The sequence below is a fragment of the Oncorhynchus masou genome, chromosome 3 (assembly GCF_036934945.1).
Source record: "Oncorhynchus masou masou isolate Uvic2021 chromosome 3, UVic_Omas_1.1, whole genome shotgun sequence".
Lineage (NCBI taxonomy): Eukaryota > Metazoa > Chordata > Actinopteri > Salmoniformes > Salmonidae > Oncorhynchus > Oncorhynchus masou.
In genome coordinates this window covers 37,341,006-37,363,714 of record NC_088214.1, presented here as the reverse complement: position 1 = coordinate 37,363,714, position 22,709 = coordinate 37,341,006, and the positions used below count along the sequence as shown (strand labels likewise).

The 22,709-nt window shown below is 42.6% G+C and overlaps 1 pseudogene; it reads left to right on the top strand.

Moving 5' to 3' along the window:
* Positions 1–11,991: 11,991 nt before the first annotated feature.
* On the top strand, positions 11,992–15,066 carry LOC135515862 (thioredoxin reductase-like selenoprotein T1a; annotated as a pseudogene).
* The last annotated feature ends 7,643 nt before the right edge of the window (positions 15,067–22,709 follow it).

Sequence of the window (22,709 nt, the reverse complement as noted above, 5' to 3'; positions counted from 1 at the left end):
TCATTCTACAGTAGCATTTACAATACTGCCTTTGCTCGTGCAGTTTCGGTCCTTGTGTTTATGTATAATTCCTATTTCCTTGACCAAGTTCACAATCCTAGTTCTGCAACTATTTCGACTTTGATGTAGTAAAAGCAAACCTAATGCACTTGACTTGGATGGTATTTGGCATTTTATTAGGATCCCATTAGCTGTTACAAAAGCAGCAGATACTCTTTCCGGGGACACATAAAACATTACATAATAAAGAACATTATTAGACAAGAACAACTCAAGGACAGAACTACATCAACTAAAAAACAAGGCACACATAGCCTACATATCAATACCAATACATACACACAAATGATCTAGGTCAAATAGGGGAGAGGTGTTGTGCCTTGAGGTGTTGCTTAATCTGTTTTTTGAAACCAGGTTTGCTGTTCTTTTGAGCAATGCATTGACAATTACATTTTAATTTCAGATTTCAGTACTGTCTTTATTCTTGTATAGGGGGGGGGGGGTGTAAGGTAGGTTAATGATCCCCAAACCAACAGTGATCAGAATGTACAAATATACTGAACAAAAATATAAAGTGTTGGTCTCATGAGCTGAAATCAAATATCCCAGAATTTGTCCACACTGTAAGAACATTTTGAGGATAAATACACAACGCAGAGGACGTGAGGTCAATAGATTACTAATGATCAATGGAAATAGTGTTTTTTCTGTAATATCAATGGGTCAGAGACATGTGAGTAATTTCAGAATGGGACTCATAGCTTCATGGCAAGTTCTCATTGGTCCAAATTGTTTATACATTGAACCTGAAATAGGATACTTGTTATTTGGCCACTGGCCCAGTTTTATTGCAAGGAATCGTAATTGGTCAACCACAGGCTATGGCTGGGTTATAAAACTACATCCTGTTCCTTTGTTCTGTGGAGAGAGTCACTGAGGACAGGGGAGCATGAACATCTACTGCCCTGCATGATTTGTTCTCTTTGAATAAACCTATTTTCCTCCCCCTGATTTGCATTGGTGTCTGTGTTATTGAAGAATAACATCAACTGTTAACAACACCCACAAAAAGCAAATCTCTCTCAAATTGTGTGCACAAATTTGTCTACATCCCTGTTCGTGAACATTTCTTCTTCTGCCAAGATCATCCAACCACCTGACAGGTGTGGCATATCTAGAAGCTGATTAAACAGCATGATCGTTACAGAGGTGCATCTTGTGCTCAGGATAATAAAAGCACACTCTAAAAAATGCAATTTTGTCACACAACACAATGCCTCAGACGTCTCAATTTTTGAGGGAGCGTGCAATTGGCATGCTGACTGCAGGATTGTCCACCAGAGCTGTTTTTTAATGTAATTCTTTTATTTCACCTTTATTTAACCAGGTAGGCAAGTTGAGAACAAGTACTCATTTACAATTGCGACCTGGTCAAGATAAAGCAAAGCAGTTCGACACATACAACAACACAGAGTTACACATGGAGTAAAACAAACATACAGTCAATAATACAGTAGAAAAATGAGTATATATACAATGTGGGCAAATGAGGTGAGATAAGGGAGTTAAAGGCAAAAAAAAGGCCATGGTGGCGAAGTAAATACAATACAGCAAGTAAAGCATTGGAAGAATGTGCAAAGTAGAGATAGAAATAATGGTGTGCAAAGGAGCTAAATAAATAGAGTAGGGGAAGAGGTAGTTGTTTGGGCTAAATTATAGATGGGCAATGTATAGGTGCAGTAATCTGTGAGCTACTCTGACAGCTGGTGCTTAAAGCTAGTGAGGGAGATAAGTGTTTCCAGTTTCAGAGATTTTTGTAGTTCGTTCCAGTCATTGGCAGCAGAGAACTGGAAGGAGAGTCGGCCAAAGGAAAAATTGCTTTTGGGGGTGACCAGAGAGATATACTTGCTGGAGCGCGTGCTACAGGTGGGTGCTTCTATGGTGACCAGCGAGCTGAGATAAGGGGGGACTTTACCTAGCAAGGTCTTGTAGATGACCTGGAGCCAGTGGGTTTGGCGATGAGTATGAAGCGAGGGCCAGCCAACGAGAGCGTACAGGTCGCAACTGGTGTGTAGTACACTGCTCAAAAAAATAAAGGGAACACTAAAATAACACATACTTGATCTGAATGAATGACATATTCTTATTAAATACTTTTTTCTTTACATAGTTGAATGTGCTGACAACAAAATCACACAAAAATGATCAATGGAAATCAAATTTATCAACCCATGAAGGTCTGGATTTGGAGTCACACTCAAAATTAAAGTGGAAAACCACACTACAGGCTGATCCAATTTTGATGTAATGTCCTTAAAACAAGTCAAAATGAGGCTCAGTAGCGTGTAAGGCCTCCACGTGCCTGTATGACCTCCCTACAACGCCTGGGCATGCTCCTGATGAGGTGGCGGATGGTCTCCTGAGGGATCTCCTCCCAGACCTGGACTAAAGTATCCGCCAACTCCTGGAGAGTCTGTGGTGGATGGAGCGAGACATGATGTCCCAGATGTGCTCAATTGTATCCAGGTCTAGGGAACGGGCGGGCCAGTCCATAGCATCAATGCCTTCCTCTTGCAGGAACTGCTGACACACTCCAGCCACACTCCACAGCCACATGAGGTCGCATTGTCTTGCATCTAGCATTGTCTTGCAATCGCACCGGCATATGGTCCCACAAGGGGTCTGAGGATCTCATCTCGGTACCTAATGGCAGTCAGGCTACCTCTGGCGAGCACACGGAGGGCTGTGCGGCCCCTCAAAGAAATGCCACCCCACACCATGATTGACCCACCGCCAAACCGGTCATGCTGGAGGATGTTGCAGGCAGCAGAACGTTCTCCACAGCGTCTCCAGACTCTGTCACATCTGTCACATGTGCTCTGTGTGAATCTGCTTTCATCTGTGAAGAGCACAGGGCACCAGTGGCGAATTTGCCAATCTTGGTGTTCTCTGGCAAATGAAAAACGTCCTGCACGGTGTTGGGCTGTAAGCACAACCCCCACCTGTGGACGTCGGGCGGGCCCTCATACCACCCTCATGGAGTCTGTTTCTGACCGTTTGAGCAGACACATGCACATTTGTGGCCTTCTGGAGGTCATTTTGCAGTGCTCTGGCAGTATTCCTCCTGCTCCTCCTGCTCCTTGTACAAAGGCGGAGGTAGCGGTCCTGCTGTTGGGTTGTTGCCCTCCTACGGCCTCCTCCACGTCTTCTGATGTACTGGCCTGTCTCCTGGTAGCGCCTCCATGCTCTGGACACTACGCTGACAGACACAGCAAACCTTCTTGCCACAGCTCGCATTGATGTGCCATCCTGGATGAGCTGCACTACCTGAGCCACTTGTGTGGGTTGTAGACTCCGTCTCATGCTACCACTAGAGTGAAAGCACCGCCAGCATTCAAAAGTGACCAAAACATCAGCCAGGAAGCATAGGAACTGAGAAGTGGTCTGTGGTCCCCACCTGCAGAACCACTCCTTTATTGGGGGTGTCTTGCTAATTGCCTATAATTTCCACCTGTTGTCTATTCCATTTGCACAACAGCATGTGAAATTTATTGTCAATCAGTGTTGCTTCCGAAGTGGACAGTTTGATTTCACAGAAGTGTGATTGACTTGGAGTTACATTGTGTTGTTTAAGTGTTCCCTTTATTTTTTTGAGCAGTGTATATGGGGTTTTGGTGACAAAACGGATGGCACTGTGATAGACTGCATCCAATTTATTGAGTATGGTATTGGAGGCTATTTTGTAAATTACATCGCCGAAGTCGAGGATCGGTAGGATGGTCAGTTTTACACGGTTATGTTTGGCAGCATGAGTGAAGGATGCTTTGTTGCAAAATAGGAAGCCAATTCTAGATTTAACTTTGAGATGTTTGATGTGAGTCTGGAAGGAGAGTTTACAGTCTAACCAGACACCTACGTATTTGTAGTTGTCCACATATTCTAAGTCAGAACCGTCCAGAGTAGTGATGTTGGACGGGCGGACAGGTGCAGGCAGCGATCGGTTGAAGAGCATGCATTTAGTTTTACTTGTATTTAAGAGCAATTGGAGGCCACGTAAGGAGAGTTGTATGGCATTGAAAATCGCCTGGATGGTTGTTAACACAGTGTCCAAAGAAGGGCCAGAAGTATACAGAATGGCGTCGTCTACGTAGAGGTGGATCAGAGACTCACCAGCAGCAAGAGCGACATCATTGATGTATACAGAGAAGAGAGTCGGTCCAAGAATTGAAGGCACCCTGAGGCACACCCATAGAGACTGTCAGAGGCCCGGACAACAGACCTTCCGATTTGACACACTCTATCAGAGAAGTAGTTGGTGAACCAGGCGAGGCAATCATTTGAGAAACCAAGGCTGTTGCCAGAGGATTGAATGTTAATTTCTCTACCATAAGCCGCCTCCAACATCGTTTTAGAGAATTTGGCAGTACGTACAACCGGCCTCACAACCGCAGACCACTTGTAACTTCGCAGGACATCCACAATCGGCTTTGTTGAAATTGTTGCATGTTGCATTTATATTTTTGTTCAGTATACAGTGCATTCGGAAAGTATTCAGACCCCTTGACTTTTTCCATATTTTGATCAATTACAGCCTTATTCTAAAATTGTTTTTTACCCCATCAATCTACACACAATATCCCATAACGACAAAGCAAAAACTGAAATACCTCATTTACATTACAGTATTCAGAACCTTTACTCAGTACTTTGTTGAAGCACCTTTGGCAGTGATTATAGCCTCGAGTCTCTTGGGTATGAAACTACAAGCTTGGCACACCTGTATTTGGGGAGTTTCTCCCATTCTTCTCTGCAGATTCTCTCACACTCGGTCAGGTTGGGGAGAGTCACTGCACAGCTATTTTCAGGTCAATCCAGAGATGCTCAATCGTGTTCAAGTCAGGGCTCTGGCTGGGCCACTCAAAGACATTCAGAGACTTGTCCCGAAGCCAGTCCTGCATCGTCTTGGCTGTGTGCTTAGGGTCATTGTTCTGTTGGAAGGTGAACCTTTGCCTTAGTCTGAGGTCCTGAGTACTCTGGAGCAGGTTTTCATCAAGGATCTCTCTGTCCTTTGCTCCGTTCATCTGTCACTCGATCCTGACTGGTATTCAGGATCGCTGCTGAAAAACATCCCCACATCATGCATCACTGTAGGGATGGTGCCAGGTTTCCTCCAGACGTGACGCTTGGCATTCAGGCAAATTAGTTCAATCTTGTTTCTCATGGTCTGCGAGTCCTTTAGGTGCCAAGCGGGCTGTCATGTACCTTTTACTGAGTAATGGCTGCCGTCTGGCCACTCTACCGTAAAGGCCTGATTGGTGGAGTGCTTCAGAGATTGTTGTCCTTCTGGACGGTTATCCCATTTCCACAGATGAACTCTGGAGCTCTGTCAGAGAGACCATCAGGTTTTTGGTCACCTCCCTGAACCAAGGCCCTTCTCCCCCGATTGCTCAGTTTGGCCAGGTGGTAAGCTCTAGGAAGAGTCTTGGTGGTTCCAAACTTCTTCCATTTAAGAATGATGGACGCCACTGTGTTCTTGGGGACCTTCAATGCTGCAGAAAAGTTTTGGTACGCTTCCTCAGATCTGTGCCTTGACACAATCCTGTCTCAGAGCTAAAACTACAGTTCCTCCGATCTCATGGCTTGGTTTATGCTCAAACATTCACTGTCAACTGTGGGACCTTATATAGACAGTTGTGTGCCTTTCCAAATCATCTCCAATCAGTTGAATTTACAACAGGTGGACTCCAAATTGTAGAAACATCTCAAAAATGATCAATGGAAACAGGATGCACCTGAGCTCAATTTCGAGTCTCGTAGTGAAGGTTCTGAATACTTCATTAAGGTATTTCTAAAAACCTGTTTTCACTTTGTCATTCTGTGTGCAGATTGATGGGGGGCATTTAAAAAAAAAATCAATTTTAGAATCCGGCTGTAAAGTCACAATGTGGAAAATGTCAAGGGGTCTGAATACTTTCCGAATGCACCGTATATCCAATCCACAGACAGGCAAAGCAGACAAATGGGGTTGATGGTGACAGTTATGATTGCAGATTATTTGTCACTTGGTTTTGTCCAGTGAGATAATTCAATTTTATAATCCTAGAGATTAAAAATTATAATAAATCAATTTTACAGGTAAATGTTCCTCTGCTACTGAATGCTAGTTGCCGCACCTATTTCCAGCAATTCCTGTAATTCCTGTCCTAGAGCGGAAATTCTTGTTTAGGTTCCACCTTGAAGACTGACGCTGGCTGCTAATAAATATTCGGTCTTTCGGGGTGGGAACGTTGTGGTGATTTCCACGTGAAGCAGAGAAATAACAAATAGGGCACTCACTGACAGCTGTCACTGTAATTAGCTAGCATGCTAATCCTAGCCAGCTAATTAAAGTTATGTGAGCACCATTTAGGTACTGTAAATTGTCAGGTGAAAGTAATTACAATTATTATAAAATAATAATAATTCAAAAATATTTTTATAAGAAGACTACCACCCTACACACCCTACTTAGACAAATAGTGCTGACAGGTCAGTGCAGCATTTCCCCACCATTTCCCCACCATTTCTGTACATGGTCCTTTTTTTTAACTTGCTCATGTTTAAAAAAATATGTAAAAACACCACTGGAGATACAACTCACCAATATTACTGTTCCTCTGCTCCAGCCTTGTTGTTTGCCTCCCTGTTGTGCCTTCAGGAGGTATTCACACTCCTTGACTTTGTCCACATTTTGTTGTTACAGCCTGAATTTAAAATGGATTCAATTGAGATTTTGTGTCACTGGCCTACACACAATACCCCATAATGTCAAAGTGGAATTATGTTTTTGAATTTAACAACTGTAAACATTTTAAGCTGAGATGTCTTGAGTCAATAAGTACTCAAACCCTTTTTTTTGGCAAGCATAAATAAATTCAGGGGTAAAATGCATGTTTTGGAATATTTTCTTCCCCTACAGGCTTCCTACTTTTCACTCTGTCAATTAGGTTAGTATTGTGGAGTAACTACAAGGTTGTTGATCCATCCTCAGTTTTCTCCTGTCACAGCCATTGAACTCTATAATCGTTTCTAAGTCACCATTGGCCTCATAGTGAAATCCTTCAGTGGTTTACACTCCCGCAACTGAGTAAGGAAGGATGCTTTTACGTATATGCCGGAAGTCAGAAAGCATGTGCAGGAGGTGAGTTTAATACAGCACAGATACAAACATGGGAAGCAAAGTAAATGTGTGAGATAATTAAAATATCTATGGACTGATGAACACAGAGGGCTAAATAAAGGGAAATAATCAGGGAAGTGATGAAGTCCAGGTGTGACTAATGATGAGGCGCAGGTGTGTGTAATTATGGGTTGCCAGAACTGGTGGTTAGTAAACTGGCGACGTTGAGCACCAACGCGGTAGTAGACGGCTAAACTCAGCAAAAAAAGTAATGTCCCCTTTTCAGGACCCTGTCTTTCAAAGATAATTTGGAAAAATCCAAATAACTTCACAGATCTTCATTGTGAAGGGTTTGAACACTGTTTCCAATGCTTGTTCAATGAACCATAAACAATTAATGAACATGCACCTGTGGAACGGATGTTAAGACACAAACAGCTTATAGACGGTAGGCAGTTAAGGTCACAGTTATGAAAACTTAGGACACTAAAGAGGCCTTTCTACTGACTCTGAAAAACACCAAAAGAAAGACGCCCAGCGTCCCTGCTCATCTGCGTGAACGTGCCTTAGGCATGCTGCAAGGAGGCATGAGGACTACAGATGTGGCCAGGGCAATAAATTGCAATGTCCATACTGTGAGACGCCTAAGACAGCACTACAGGGAGACAGGATGGACAGTTGATCGTTCTCGCAGTGGCAGACCATGTGTAACAACACCAGCGCAGGATCGGTACCTCCAAACACCACACCTGCAGAACAGGTGCAGGATGGCAACAACAACAACTGCCCGAGTTACACCAGGAACGCAAAATCCCAACATCAGTGCTCAGACTGTCCGCAATAGGCTGAGAGAGTCTGGCTGGACTGAGGGTTTGTAGGCTTGTTATAAGGCAGGTCCTCACCATACATCACCAGCAACAACGTCGCCTATGGCCACAAACCCACCGTCGCTGGACCAGACAGGACTGGCAAAAAGTGCTCTTCATTGACGAGTCATGGTTTTGTCTCACCAGAAGTGATGGTCGGATTCACGTTTATTGTTGAAGGAATGAGCATTACACCGACGCCTGTACTCTGGAGCGGGATCAATTTGGAGGTGGAGGGTTCATCATGGTCTGGGGTGGTGTGTCACAACAGTATTTTTTTATTTACATTTTATTTTTTTATTTCACCTTTATTTAACCAGATAGGCTCATTGAGGAACAAGTTCTCATTTGCAACTGCAACCTGGCAAAGATAAAGCGTAGCAATTCGACACATACAACAACACAGAGTTACACATGGAATAAACAAAACATACAGTCAATAATACAGTAGAACAAAAGAAAACAAAAAGTCTATATACAGTGAGTGCAAATGAGGTAAGTTAGGGAAATAAGTAGGCCATGGTGGCGAAGTAATTACAATATAGCAATTAAACACTGGAATGGTAGATCGGCAGAAGATGAATGTGCAGGTAGAGATACTGGGGTGCAAAGGAGCAAAATAAATAAATAAATACCAGTATGGGAATGAGGTAGATGGGCTGTTTACAGATAGGCTAAGTACAGGTGCAGTGATCTGTAAACTGCTCTGACAGCTGGTGCTTAAAGCTAGTGAGGGAGATGTGAGTCTCCAGCTTCAGAGATTTTTGCAATTCGTTCCAGTCATGGGCAGCAGGGTAACATCTCACAGCAAGAACTGGCAAATCTGGTGCCGTCCATGAGTAGGAGATGCACTGCAGTACTTAATGCAGCTGGTGCCCAAACCAAATACTGACTGTTACTTTTGATTTAACCCCCCCCCCCCCTTTGCTCAGGGAGACATTATTCCATGTCTGTTAGTCACATGTCTGTGGAATCTGTTCAGTTTATGTTTATGTCTCAGTTGTTGAATCTTGTAATGTTCATACAAATATTTACACATGTTAAGTTTGCTGAAAATAAACGCAGTTGACAGTGAGGACGTTTTTTGTTGTTGTTGCTGAGTTTATATCTTTGTAGTGACTGGGTGTATTGATACACCATCCAAAGTGTAATTATTAACTTTTCTATTCTCAAAGCGATATTCAATGTCTGTTTTTTATTTTTCGACCAATAGGTGACCTTCTTTGTGAGACATTGGAAAACTTCCCCGTTGAATCTGTATGAAATGCGCTGCTCGAATGAGGGACCTTACAGATAATTGTTTGTGTGGTGTACAGAGAGGAGGTCGTTCAAATATCATGCTAAACTATTATTGCACACAAAGTCCATGCAACTTATTATGCAACTAGTTAAGCACATGTTTTACTCCTGAACTTATTTAGGCTTGCCATAACAAAGGGGTTGACTACTTATTGACTTAAGTAATTTCCGCTTTTAATTTATTCATTAATTTGCAAAAGTTTTGAAAAACATGATTCCACTTTGACATTACGGGGTATTGTGTGTTGGCAAGTGACACAAAGTCTCAATTTAATCAATTTTAAATTCAGTCTGTAATTCAACAAAATGTGGAAAAAGTAAATGGATGTGAATACTTTCTGAAGGCAAAATAGAACCTAAAATGGTTCTTTGGAGAACCCTTTGAAGAAAACCCTTTTGGGATTTGAGCTAGAACCCTTTTGGGTTTCAGGTAGAACCCTTTCCACAGTGGGTTCTACATGGGACCCAAAAGGGTTCTACCCAAAACACAAAAGCTTTTTTTACCTGGAACCAAAAAGGGTTATCCTATGGGGACAGCTGAAGAACCCATTTGGAACATTTCTTTCTAAGAGTGTACTACAGTGCTCCAGACTAACGTTTTCCACTGGTGTCACTGGTGCAGGTAACTTTTCAGTTGGTCTGACCCAAATCATGAGGAATCATCTTATAAAGTAATTAATTATTTATTAAGAAGTATAATAAATAGGCTACCAAGGTATTCAACAATTAAGTAGTTTCATTTAACACGTCCAAGCAGAAATGTGTGATTGAAGATATTTTAATGTGCGACCTAATTCAATGATTGTTGGGTTGACAATTACACTACAGTTGCTATATTTTACTGTCCAAATAGGACTCCAGATTTCTTTGTTCAATGGAGATGAATTAAGTTCAACTTTATGTCCACCAACTATATTGGGGAAAGTGGAAACTCAAAACACAAACTAGATCACCAAATCTATAAATATAATATCCACTGCTCGTATGTATTCATACAATAGTAAATAGAATGTTCTAAGAAAAACATTGCAGTTGTAGCCAACTACATATGAGACCTACACTCTTAGAAAAAAGGTGCTTGAACCTAAAATGATTTTTCGGCTGTCCCCATAGGAGAACCCTTTGAAGAACCCTTTTTGGTCCGAGGTAGAACCCTTTTGAGTTCCATGTAGAAACCTTTGCACAGATGGTTTTACATGGAACTCAAGAGTTCTAAATGGAACTAAAAATGGTTCTACCTCGAACCAGAAAGGGTTCTCTTATGGGAGACAGTCGAAGAACCCTTTTGGAACCCTTTATTCAGATTGTATAGGCCTATGCCCTTGCAACATTTCAAGCGCACCCAGGGCTGGCTTAATGCAGGGGCCTACCGGGGCTGAAGCCACTCGGCCCAGGCCCGTGGGGGGACCACAAGAAGAAAATGACAAAAAAATGCGTAATAATAAAGGAAATGTGTATATTTTTACTGTAACCACCAACCACAGGAGGACTCAGAAGCCCACTCTCAATGAGTTTAGACAGGCTGCTGCTCTGCTCATTCTCAGATCTGGATAGAAGAGAAGGTAGAGGGCCCACGTGGGTGGAGGTGATGGTGCATGATAAATAAATGTGACTGGTCAATTGTGTGTGTCAGGGGCTGGGCCCAAGGCGCAAAAAAAAAAAAAGTAACTTAATATTTTTATTATACACATTTTTTATCCAACCACAGGAGCCCGCTCTCAATGTTCAAAATACACTAGAGAGCATAATTTAACCACAGAAGATTTATAAGTTTATTTAAAAAAAATGTATTTATCACAAGCACATACAGGTATTTGCCAAAATAAAGGAAACACCAACACACACACTCCACTGAATAGCAGGCTAGTGATTGCTTTGCAACGCTGTGTAATGTTTATGTCCAATGGCCGATGAGCACCGATACGTTTTTTTGCCAGTAGATTGTCGATTTGATTTATGACGACTGCTTGACGAGCTATAGTTTTTAAGAGATGACGTTAACATGATCGGTCCAATCAAAACTACGGTAGTAATAACGTGATTTGACGTAATTTAATCTCTGGCCAATGACCTTGAGCCTTGGATTGGCACTTCAAATGTAAATCTATGGCAGCACCCAAAAGGGGCTTGAACTTTCTAGCTCTACCTGGAGATTTTGCAGTGATGTATTGCCCCCATGAGTGACAGAACACTGAGCCAATCATGGCGCAGCTAGAGATTACTTTACGCTCTGTATTTTCTGTCTGCTGCCCCTTCACCTGCATTTTGGAGCTGCCTTACTCAAGAAAGTAAAAAGGAGACCATGTTTGATTGTGGCTTTATTAACTCAATTATACAATTTTGTACATTGTTTCCAAACTGATATGTGACACATATTAATGCCAAAATAACATGCAAAACAGGCAACCACAAATGTTTTTTTATTTTATCTGCTAAACATGTTGGCCTCTGCCATGAATGATGGGTTGCCACTGCATACAGTGCAATTTCAACAGTGTTTTTGGTCAAGTTAACTAATTATTGTATTTTGTAGAATTTATATAACATTACAAACTTGTTTAGCATTATCTAGTTAAATTGTTGCATGATTCCGCTATTTTCCTCCGTTTGCATCAGTTTCAATTGGGGACATTTATTCTGAAGGCGAGCCGCCGATTACACTATTGTTGCTCACGACACACAGGTGGACAAATCGAAGGAGAAATGGCGAAGAGGTGGCTACCCTTTTCGCTCCTGTTTCTAGTTCTCTCCCTGTACTGTGCTGCGTCGGCTGATAACAGCGGCCTTAAGAAAATGAAGATGCAGTTTGCAACAGGGCCACTTCTTAAATTCCAAATCTGGTAAGTTAAGCGAGGACAACAATACACTTTGAGTAGACATCTTGTCTTGTTGTTCAGCTAGCATCAGCTACTTGCCCGTATGACGTTAGCTGTGCACAACTAGTTAAATCATGTTAGCTAATTCTGCTCAGGAAATTGGGTGGGTGCAGTCAAAGAATCATACAGTATTCCATGTAACACCGTAGTTTGCTTAGCTAGTAACATCCACATGTTTATGTAACTAAATTACAACCGTGTTTTGTCTGTTGTTAATGATTCTGTAGTTGCGAGGTTGAAAAAACAACATACTATTCTAGCTACTTCCGCTGTCAAATAACAAATTTTGCGATTTGCGTCCCCATGTGGTCACTACTGGTTGGATTAATATCTACCTTGTCAAGAGAATGGGATTAACTCAGACAAAGGGATGTGTTTGGAATGTGAAATGCCTTTTTAAGTATTTTAATAATGCATTTGGACAGTAGATGAACCGTGTGCCATACAGCAATGGAAGGTCACCTCATGCTTTGCAGGCAGCATACAATGCATGGAAGTCACAACAAGGGATTAAAGATAACCTTGGACTCTTTGATGTTTAGGGTTGTTTGGCTGTGGCCAAGTGTATATAGCCTTGCCTCTAAAGACTGTTTTCCCCCCCCCCAGCGTGTGTCACTGCCTGTTCTCTTCTGGCCCTGTTTGTCTATCTCTCTTCTTCTCTTACCCAGCATCTCCTGAGGGTACAAGCGGGTGTTTGAGGAGTACATGCAGGTCTTGTACCAGCGTTACCCAGACATCCGCATTGAGGGGGAGAACTACCTTCCTCTACCCCTCTACCGGTAAATTACATTGTGTGCCACCATACTATGTAAACACTTGACACGTGTTGCAATGTATTCTCCCCTGTGGTTGTTACCAACAAGTTGCCCTCCTTTGGACTCAGAGATTTTTGCTTTTTTGGACACTTGTAACTGCCATTGCCTGCAATCTAAAGCCAAAAAGGGTCTTGTATGATAACAGATAAAGTGAACGATAAATATGTACGTGTATCAAATAAATGATATAGTGGTGCAGCCTGTCCACAAGGTGACGCAGCGCCCCTCATACATTCTTTGGGTAGAACCCTTGATGTGCGTATGCTCTATCGTCTCTCTGGAAGTTGACGTTATTCTCTTGTTTGCTGTCCTCAGCCACGTTGCTTCCTTCCTGTCCATGTTCAAGCTGGCACTGATCGGACTGATCATTATCGGCAAGGACCCCTTCGCCCTCTGCGGTATGCAAGCCCCAGGCATCTGGGTCTGGGGTCAGGAGAATAAGGTGAGACTCTCTCTGTTTAAAATTGGACATAACACTTGGTGTTAGCATCACAGGCATACCTGCTCTAATGGAAATTAAAGGGTAGATGTTGACAAGAATCGTCAGTACCTCAAGAGACACAGACCTTACCCATGGGATGTCATTAATGACTCATTTGGGAGAGTAAGGAGATGATGCAGTCTTTGTTTGTGTATTGTCAACCTGGATCACCAAGGTAACATAAGTCCATGGTGCTGAAGTAGAGGGCACACAATATTCAAATCCCCTCCTTGTATATCCCGAACACACTGTGGGCCAATAAAAATTGACCTGTTATGTAAACATTAATTCGGCAGCATTCCTCTCTGTTCCTCTGCTATAACATGTTGGTGTGTTTCCCTGGGCTGGGTACACAGACAGAAGGGCTATGGAATTTTGCACCCTTGACCTTGGCAGAACTGATGTGCATATTGACCAATTAAATATTTTAACTTGAAGTTCAACTTTCGCTTGTAATTGATTGATGGTGATATTGAATTTCTCTTTCTGTCTCTTTCAGATTTATGCCTGCATGATGGTATTCTTTTTCAGCAACATGATTGAAAACCAGTGTATGTCAACAGGAGCTTTTGAAATCACATTAAACGGTAAGGCTCACTTTGCCTTTGCGTAAGTATGCACAAATCCTTTACGGACCCTGCACAGACGTCATTGTAAAATACCACACAGAGGAGTGTTGAGAGTTGATGTTTTTCTACGTCCCTGAGCAGATGTGCCAGTGTGGTCCAAGCTGGAGTCGGGTCACCTGCCCTCCATGCAGCAGCTGGTCCAGATCCTGGAGAACGAGATGAAGATGAACGTACCCATGGACCACCGCTCCTAACCCTACCTTTACGCCCCTCTCGGATGGAGCCAAAAGACCCCTCCACGTACGCAACCCCCCCCCCATCTTCTATCCACCACTTCTATTCACATGACCATAGTTGTCAAATTAGATTACTCAACCTACTTAACTCATTTTTTTTACAAAACTTCAAGGACTTCATTCATTGATGCGCTTGATGTACTCACTTTTCTGTCTCCCTTTCTTTTCCTCCGCAGGTTTGAGGTGGGTTTCTCAATGGACTGTGGGGTGATGTTTATGAAGGTCTGCGCTGAAGGCAGGAAGACTGCTAGCTCAGACTGGATGTCCCCATCGCTTCTCACTGCGTCCCTACGAGATGCCCCTCCCAAATGCTGGACTGGGATCCACGGCAACCGTGATGGCCATTTTCTCTACTATTACTACTGCAGATCATTCATCCTGGTGCAATAAACGTTCAGCTTTGGCTCTTGCGCTCACAAGGATCAATTCAAGCTCACAAATGTTGACTTTCATGTGGATGGTCAAATTAATATTGAGGTCTAGTTAGCCACACAGAATCGATATGTTTTTATTTTGACCCATTATGTGTAGTTTAACCATTTGTTAGTCTTAATTTAACTTAGTTACATGTAGAACATCTTACATAGTCTGATCATGAGCATTTGAATAACGTTTAACATTTAAATGTCTGAATTCTGTTAATTTTTTAATCTTTGCATAGCTGGAAGTGGAGCTAAGACGATGAATAAATGTCTAATGGTGAAAGAGCTGTGTGAGCGCTGTCTGTTTGCTAGGACAAGATGAGCTGATTTGTTGTTGGTACGAGAACAAGTAAATACTTTTCTAAAGTGACTAGACGAATGAGGGCATGACAACCACACCAGCCACATTTCAAAGGTTAGGTACATGTAGAAATCCAGGAGGGTACTATTTTAGTAAGAAACAGGTCTACAGTTTCATAAATTTAAAAGGCATGTAAATAAAGTTAAAGAAAACAAGAGACCAACTGCTAAGCAAATGTAAAAATGTATTGATACACTAAGTAGAGACCATCTGGCTTCTCATTATCCACCCTGATAAGGTTTACATGGTTTTTGGAATCCGTGGTTAGGGTTAAGTAGATCACCAGGTTAAATCCTTATCTAGTCAAGCTTCTACGAACATCCTTGTGTAAAGGGCCCTGCAAATTAGGCAGAGACGTCAAGTAAATTCCTAGAAACTCATGGAAAGCAAAACTTAACGGATCTCTTTAATAAGAGACTTCTGTTAGAGATAGCGTTGCACAACTGAAGCTACTGTGTAAAGGGTCAAAAACAAATGAGTGATAACCAAATAACTAGGTGTGTTGCAGGGAATGATGTCCCCTACTGTAATTTGTATAGAGAAGCAGCCTACAGGAGCATCTCTCTCAACTAGGTTCAATGATTAAGGGATTTAGAGTTTACTTGGACTGGAGCAGTGCAGGTTGAGTCTTAAAAATGTGATTTTCCTGTGTTTATATATATTTCCACACTAAGAGGTCGGAATAATACTTAAATTGTGAAAATTATGATCATGCCCTTTTAGTGTGTAGGAGTTGTTTGAATAGACTGCCTGAAATGTCTTCCTGTTTTGGTGGGTAGGAGTTTTGGCCTGTCTGGTGATATCACCAGGTGGTAAAATAGTTAAGTCCGGTGTGGCTCAGATGGTAGAGCATGGCACTTGCAACACCAGGGTTGTGGGTTTGATTCCCACGGGGGACCAATAGCAACAAGTATGAAAATGTATGTACTCACTACTGTAAGTCACTCTGGATAAGAGAGTCTCCTGAATGACAAATGTAAATTAGTTAATAATTAATCAACATCAAATTTTATTGGTCACATACACATGGTTAGCAGATGTTAATGCGAGTGTAGCTAAATGCTTGTGCTTCTAGTTGCAGTAATATCTAACAATCTAACAATTTCACAACAACTACCTTATACACACAAGTGAATATGTACAAATAAATATATGGATAAGCGATGGCCGAACGGCATTGGCAAGATACAGCAAGATACAGTAGATACAGTAGATGGTATAGAGTACAGTATATGCATATGAGATTAGTATTGTAGGGTATGTATGTAAACATTATATAAAGTGGCATTGTTTAAAGTGACTAGTGATACATTTATTACATCCAATTTTTAATTATTAAAGTGGCTAAAGATTTGAGTCAGTATGTTGGCAGCAGCCACTCAATGTTAGTGATGGCTGTTTAACAGTCTGATGGCCTTGAGATAGAAGCTGTTTTTCAGTCTCTCTGTCCCAGCTTTGATGCACCTGTACTGACCTCGCCTTCTGGATGATAGCGGGGTGAACAGGCAGTGGCTCGGGTGGTTGTTGTCATTTATGATCTTATTGGCCTTCCTGTGACATTGGGGGGTGTAGGTGTCCTGGAGGGCAGGTAGTTTGCCCCTGGTGATGCGTTGTGCAGACCTCACTACCCTCTGGAGAGCCTTGCGGTTGTGGGCGGAGCAGTTGCCGTAACAGGCGGTGATACAGCCCGACAGGATGCTCTCGATTGTGCATCTGTAAAAGTTTGTGAGTGTTTTTGGTGACAAGCCAAATTTCTTCAGTCTCCTGAGGTTGAAGAGGCGCTATTGCGCCTTCTTCACCACACAGTCTGTGTGGGTGAATGATAAAATAATTGATATGTTTAAAGATAATGATTAAATAATTCTACCCTGAAACGTAACCATTAGGGAGTATAGTTTATGTAGCATGTATAAGGAATAATTAAAGTATTAAACATAAGTCCAAATAGGTTGGGCTGGGAGAGAGAGAAATGTGTGTGTGCCTAAGAAAATACCGAAGAACAATTAGGTTGGACTGGGGGAGAGAGAAAAATGTGTGTGCCTAAGAAATTACCGAAGAACAATTCAACTGTTTGATCAGCCACCAATTGTGCAAGTTCTCCCACTTAAAAAGATGAGAGAGGCCTGTAATTTTCATCATAGGTACACTTCAAAGATTTTCTATGGAGTTGAGATCTGGAGACTGGCTTGGCCACTCCAGGACCTTGAAATGCTTCTTATGAAGCCACTCCTTCGTTGCCCGGGTGGTGTGTTTGGAATCATTGTCATGCTGAAAGACCCAGCCACGTTTCAACTTCAATGCCCTTGCTGATGGAGGTTTTCACTCAAAATCTCACGATACATGGCCCCATTCATTCTTTCCTTTACACGGATCAGTCGTCCTGGTCCCTTTGCAGAAAACAGCCCCAAAGCATGATGTTTCCACCCCCATGCTTCACAGTAGGTATGGTGTTCTTTGGATGCAACTCAGCATTCTTTGTCCTCCAAACACGACAAGTTTTTTAACAAAAAGTTATATTTTGGTTTCATCTGACCATATGACATTCTCCCAATCTTCTTCTGGATCATCCAAATGCTCTCTAGCAAACTTCAGACGGGCCTGGACATGTACTGGCTTAAGCAGGGGGACACGTCTGGCACTGCAGGATTTGAGTCCCTGGCGGCGTAGTGTGTTACTGATGGTAGGCTTTGTTACTTTGGTCCCAGCTCTCTGCAGGTCATTCACTAGGTCCCCCCGTGTGGTTCTGGGATTTTTGCTCACCGTTCTTGGGATCATTTTGACCCCACGGGGTGAGATCTTGCGTGGAGCCCCAGATCGAGGGAGATTATCAGTGGTCTTGTATGTCTTCCATTTCCTAATAATTGCTCCCACAGTTGATTTCTTCAAACCAAGCTGCTTACCTATTGCAGATTCAGTCTTCCCAGCCTGGTGCAGGTCTACAACTTTGTTTCTGGTGTCCTTTGACAGATCTGTGGTCTTGGCCATAGTGGAGTTTGGAGTGTGACTGTTTGAGGTTGTGGACAGGTGTCTTTTATACTGATAACAAGTTTAAACAGGTGCCATTAATACAGGTAACGAGTGGAGGATAAAAGAGCCTCTTAAAGAAGAAGTTACAGGTCTGTGAGAGCCAGAAATCTTGCTTGTTTGTAGGTGACCAAATACTTATTTTCCACCATAATTTGCAAATAAATTCATAAAAAATCCTACAATGTGATTTTCTGGATTTTTTCCCCTCATTTTGTCTGTCATAGTTGAAGTGTACATATGATGAAAATTACAGGCCTCTCTCATCTTTTTAAGTGGGAGAACTTGCACAATTGGTGGCTGACTAAATACTTTTTTGCCTGACTGTATGTGCGTAGGATCCCTACTGTTTGTGTGGAAGTATGTGCGCAGCTATAAAATGGAATTCTTTGTATAATCGACTTTAGAACGTTCTCTGAATAAACTGTACTATCTTTTTGCGTAATTATTATTAAACCCATGGTCTTACAGATCTCGGGGATTGGTCAGAGCTATTCATTGTCAGTTATTATCTTTGGGATTGAAAATTCTCTTGACAGTGGACCATTTCAGTTTGTCCGTGATGTGTACGCTGAGGAACTTAAAAATTTACACCTTCTCCACTACTGTCCCTTCGATGTGGATAGGGGGTGCTCCCACTGCTATGTCCTGAAGTCCACGATCATCTCATTTGTTTTGTTGACTTTGAGTGTGAGGTTATTTTCCTGACACCACACTCTAACGGCCCCCACCTCCTCCCTGTAGGCTGTCTCGTCGTTGTTGGTAATCAAGCCTACGTCGCCTGCAAACTTGATGATTGAGTTGGAGGTGTGCATGGCCACGCAGTCATGGGTGATTAGGGAGTACAGGAGAGGGCTGAGAATGCACCCTTGTGGGGCCCCAGTGTTGAGGATCAGCTGGGTGGAGATGTTGTTTCCTACCCTCACCACCTGGGGGCGGCCCGTCAGAAAGTCCAGGACCCAGTTGGGATGAATACAGAGGGTACAGAGCAACAGAGGATGAACTGCAGAGAAGGTTTGCCGGACTCCACCCGGAGGGGCAGATTCCGGGTGGACAGCCATACCTTCTGTCCGAGACAATACTGGGGAGCCGGGGTCCGGTGGCGGTCTGCTTGTTGTCGATACCTGGATGTGGTCTTGAGAAGAGCCGAAAGCGGCATACAAACATCTGGGCCGAAGGTATGCCAACCTCTTCCTCTTGCTCAGGGAAGAGTGGGGGCTGATAGCCCAGGGAACAATCAAAGGGAGAGAAACCTGTGCCAGAGCAAGAAAGGGTGTTGCGTGCATATTCGACCCACACTAGTTGATGGCTCCAGGTGGTGAGGTTGGTGGAGACCAGGCAGCGAAGAGAAGTTTCAAAGTCTTGGTTGGCTCGCTCCGAATGGCCGTTGGACTGGAGTGGAACCCGGAGGACAGGCTGGCCGACTACCTAATGAGTGTGCAGAACGCCTTCCAGAACCGGGACGAGAACTGAGGACCCCGGTCAGAGACTATGTATATTGGGAGTCCATGGATCCAGAAGACGTGCTGCACCTTGAGCTGGGCCATCTCTTTGGCGAAGGGAGAAGTCAGGAATCATGGTAGGCCACCAAAAGTGTTGTCGCACAAAGGCCAGGGTCCGACGGGTTCCCGGGTGGCAGGCAAGCCTGGAGGAGTGGGCCTACTCCAGGACTGAGGAGCGGACCACGTCAGGAACAAACATCCGGTTCTCTGATGATAATGGTCCATTCTAAATCCAACAAATTTCACAAATATATATATTTTTTAAGTTAAGACAAGATGAAAATAGTCTTATGGGTGACAAAAATAGTCTTATGGGTGACAATATTATCCTATCACTTATGTATTATCACTTGGGAATGATGCTCAGCTTGTGTGCAGTAAGGAAGGAAAAGCACATGCCTTTTTCAAATTATAGTTGCACACCTCATGTAACCTAGCCCATAGGCCTATATGTTTGTATCACAACTAAAGTGGACAAATAACCGTTAATATAGCACATTAATCCGCTTTACAACCGGCGTAGAGCCTAACTGGCATACAAAGGCGGTACATGAGTTTCAAGTTTGGGGAAGACATTTTCACCATAAAAATGCCCCTTTATATTAAAGCCTTACATGCATAATCGCATTTACGGTCACATTTGAGAGTGGTGTTTTCCCGCTAATGGATTAATGTCCGTGAGAAAGACCCGATCACATGACGGGAATTTGCTAATAAGAACTGAGAGATCTGAGAGAGTCATGTGAGTCAGAGGTGCTTTGAAGCCGAGAGAAGGGAATTATAATTATTATATCCAGTCCAAGGGCACAACGGCAGCTGGCCACAAAAAGGCATGGATGTTTTTAGGAGGCATTACGGTCACAATGGGGATGCCACCGTGAAATTTAAGGCATTATCAAGTGCTTGTCAAATTGTGAATGAGAGACTGATGAAATGTGTACAGCCTGTGCAACAAGCAAAGCAGAGCTCATACCTTTCACTTGTTTTCATTAGAGTTGCATCATGCAGCCTTAGAATGTATAAAAAGTCTAAACATATAGCCCAACGTTTGTATCACAACTAAAGTTGAACAAATAACTCTAAATTAAACATATAGGAGGACCTGTTTCGTTGTTAAATAAATATACAATAAAATAAAAAGAATGTATATAACAACATTTATAGTACATGCCAATATTAAATGTCAATTGTCTGACAAAAAAAAACAGTTGGTTGGTGAAAGTAGGCGCTTTGGGAGGGGAAGGCTTTTGGTTGGTTAGTACTGGAGAGGGTTGTTATGGTAACCAGTTGTTATGGTAACCACTAAAATGGATACAACGTTTTTTTAATTCTCAGCAATCTACAAGCAATATCCCATAATGACAGAGCTCCAGATTTCCTCTGTGGAGATGGTTGTCCTCCTGTCCACATGCAGCGCGACACATCTCTTTCGCATAGAGTTGATCAGGCTGTGGATTGTGGCCTGTGGAATGTTGTCCCGCTCCTCTTTAATGGCTGTGCAAAGTTGCTGGATATTGGTGGAAACTGGAACTGTCGTACCCGTCGGTCCATAGAATCCCAAACATGCTCAGTCGGTAACATGTCTAGTGAGTATGCAGGCCATGGAAGAACTGAGACATTTTCAGCTTCCAGGAATTTTGTACAGATCCTTGCGACATGGTTATGCTGAAACATGAGGTGATGGCAGCGGATGAATGGCATGACAATGGGCCTCAGGATCTCGTCATGGTATCTTTTTGCATTCAAATTGGCATCGATAAAATGCAATTGTGTTCGTTGTCCGCAGCTTATGCCTGCCCATACCATAACCCCACTGTCACCGCGGGGCACTCTGTTCACAACGTTGACATCAGCAAACCGCTCGCCGGTTGGACATACTGCCAAATTCTCTAAAACGATGTTGGAGGCGGTTTATTGTAGAGAAATTAACATTAAATTATCCTCCGACAGCTTTGGTGGACATTGCTGCAGACAGCATGTCTATTGCACGCTCCCTCAAAACTTGAGACATCTGTGGAATTGTGCTGTGAGAAAAAACTGCACATTTTAGAGTGGCCTTTTATTGTCCCCCAGCACAAGGTGCACCTGTATAATGATCATGCTGTTTAATCAGCTTCTTGATATGCCACACCTGTCAGATGGATGGATTCTCTTGGCAAAGAAGACATGCTCACTAACAGAGATGTAAACAAATTTGTGCACACCATTTGAGAGAAATAAGCTTTTTGTGCATATGAAACACTTCTGGGATCTTTTATCTTTACATCTTGTGTTTATATTTTTTGTTCTGTGTATTTTATTCAGCTATGTTCAATTGTATTCTTCATATTATAAAATAATATAAAACAATGCCACGGAATTCTAAGAACATTTTGTCTGCTAAATGAGCAGTGTAGCCCACAGCCATATGGCATAGCCAGATCAGGGCCTAACTATTCTGTTCTTCTGAAATAAACTACATTTTCTTCATGTCATATTTCTTTTGATCTGTCTAAAATAAATATTGGATTCATTGTGTTTGTGTAGACTATATTGAACAAATTTATTTTGTATTTTTTAAATGATGATGTTGCAAAGGTCTGCATCAATGACTTGTAGTCTATGCGTGGAAGCCAGGAGATGCTAAATGTGTTTATCTTAATTAACTTTCAATTAACGTGAGACCGGCAATTTTTTTGCAAGACAGTCACCGGCTGACACACACACACAAACTGACTTGCCTAGTTAAATAAAGGTTCAATAAAATGGAGTCAATAATTTTGGACCTCAATGTACTGTACGTGTCACTCTACTGAACTGGGTAAATACCCGGTTGGTCGTTTCCCTCGTCCTTCACTTAAATTCCACATTTTCCCCCTCTATATACAAAGCGAGGTCTTCTTTGCTTTCAATGTCTCCTCCAGTTCTAACATTTGACTCCTGATGAAACTGTTTGACTCCATGGAGGTCCCTCCTCCTCCGTTCACCCCATTCAGTGCACCACTATATATTTTCAGATCCTACTCACGACAGAGCGCACGCTCATACACAGAGTTCCAC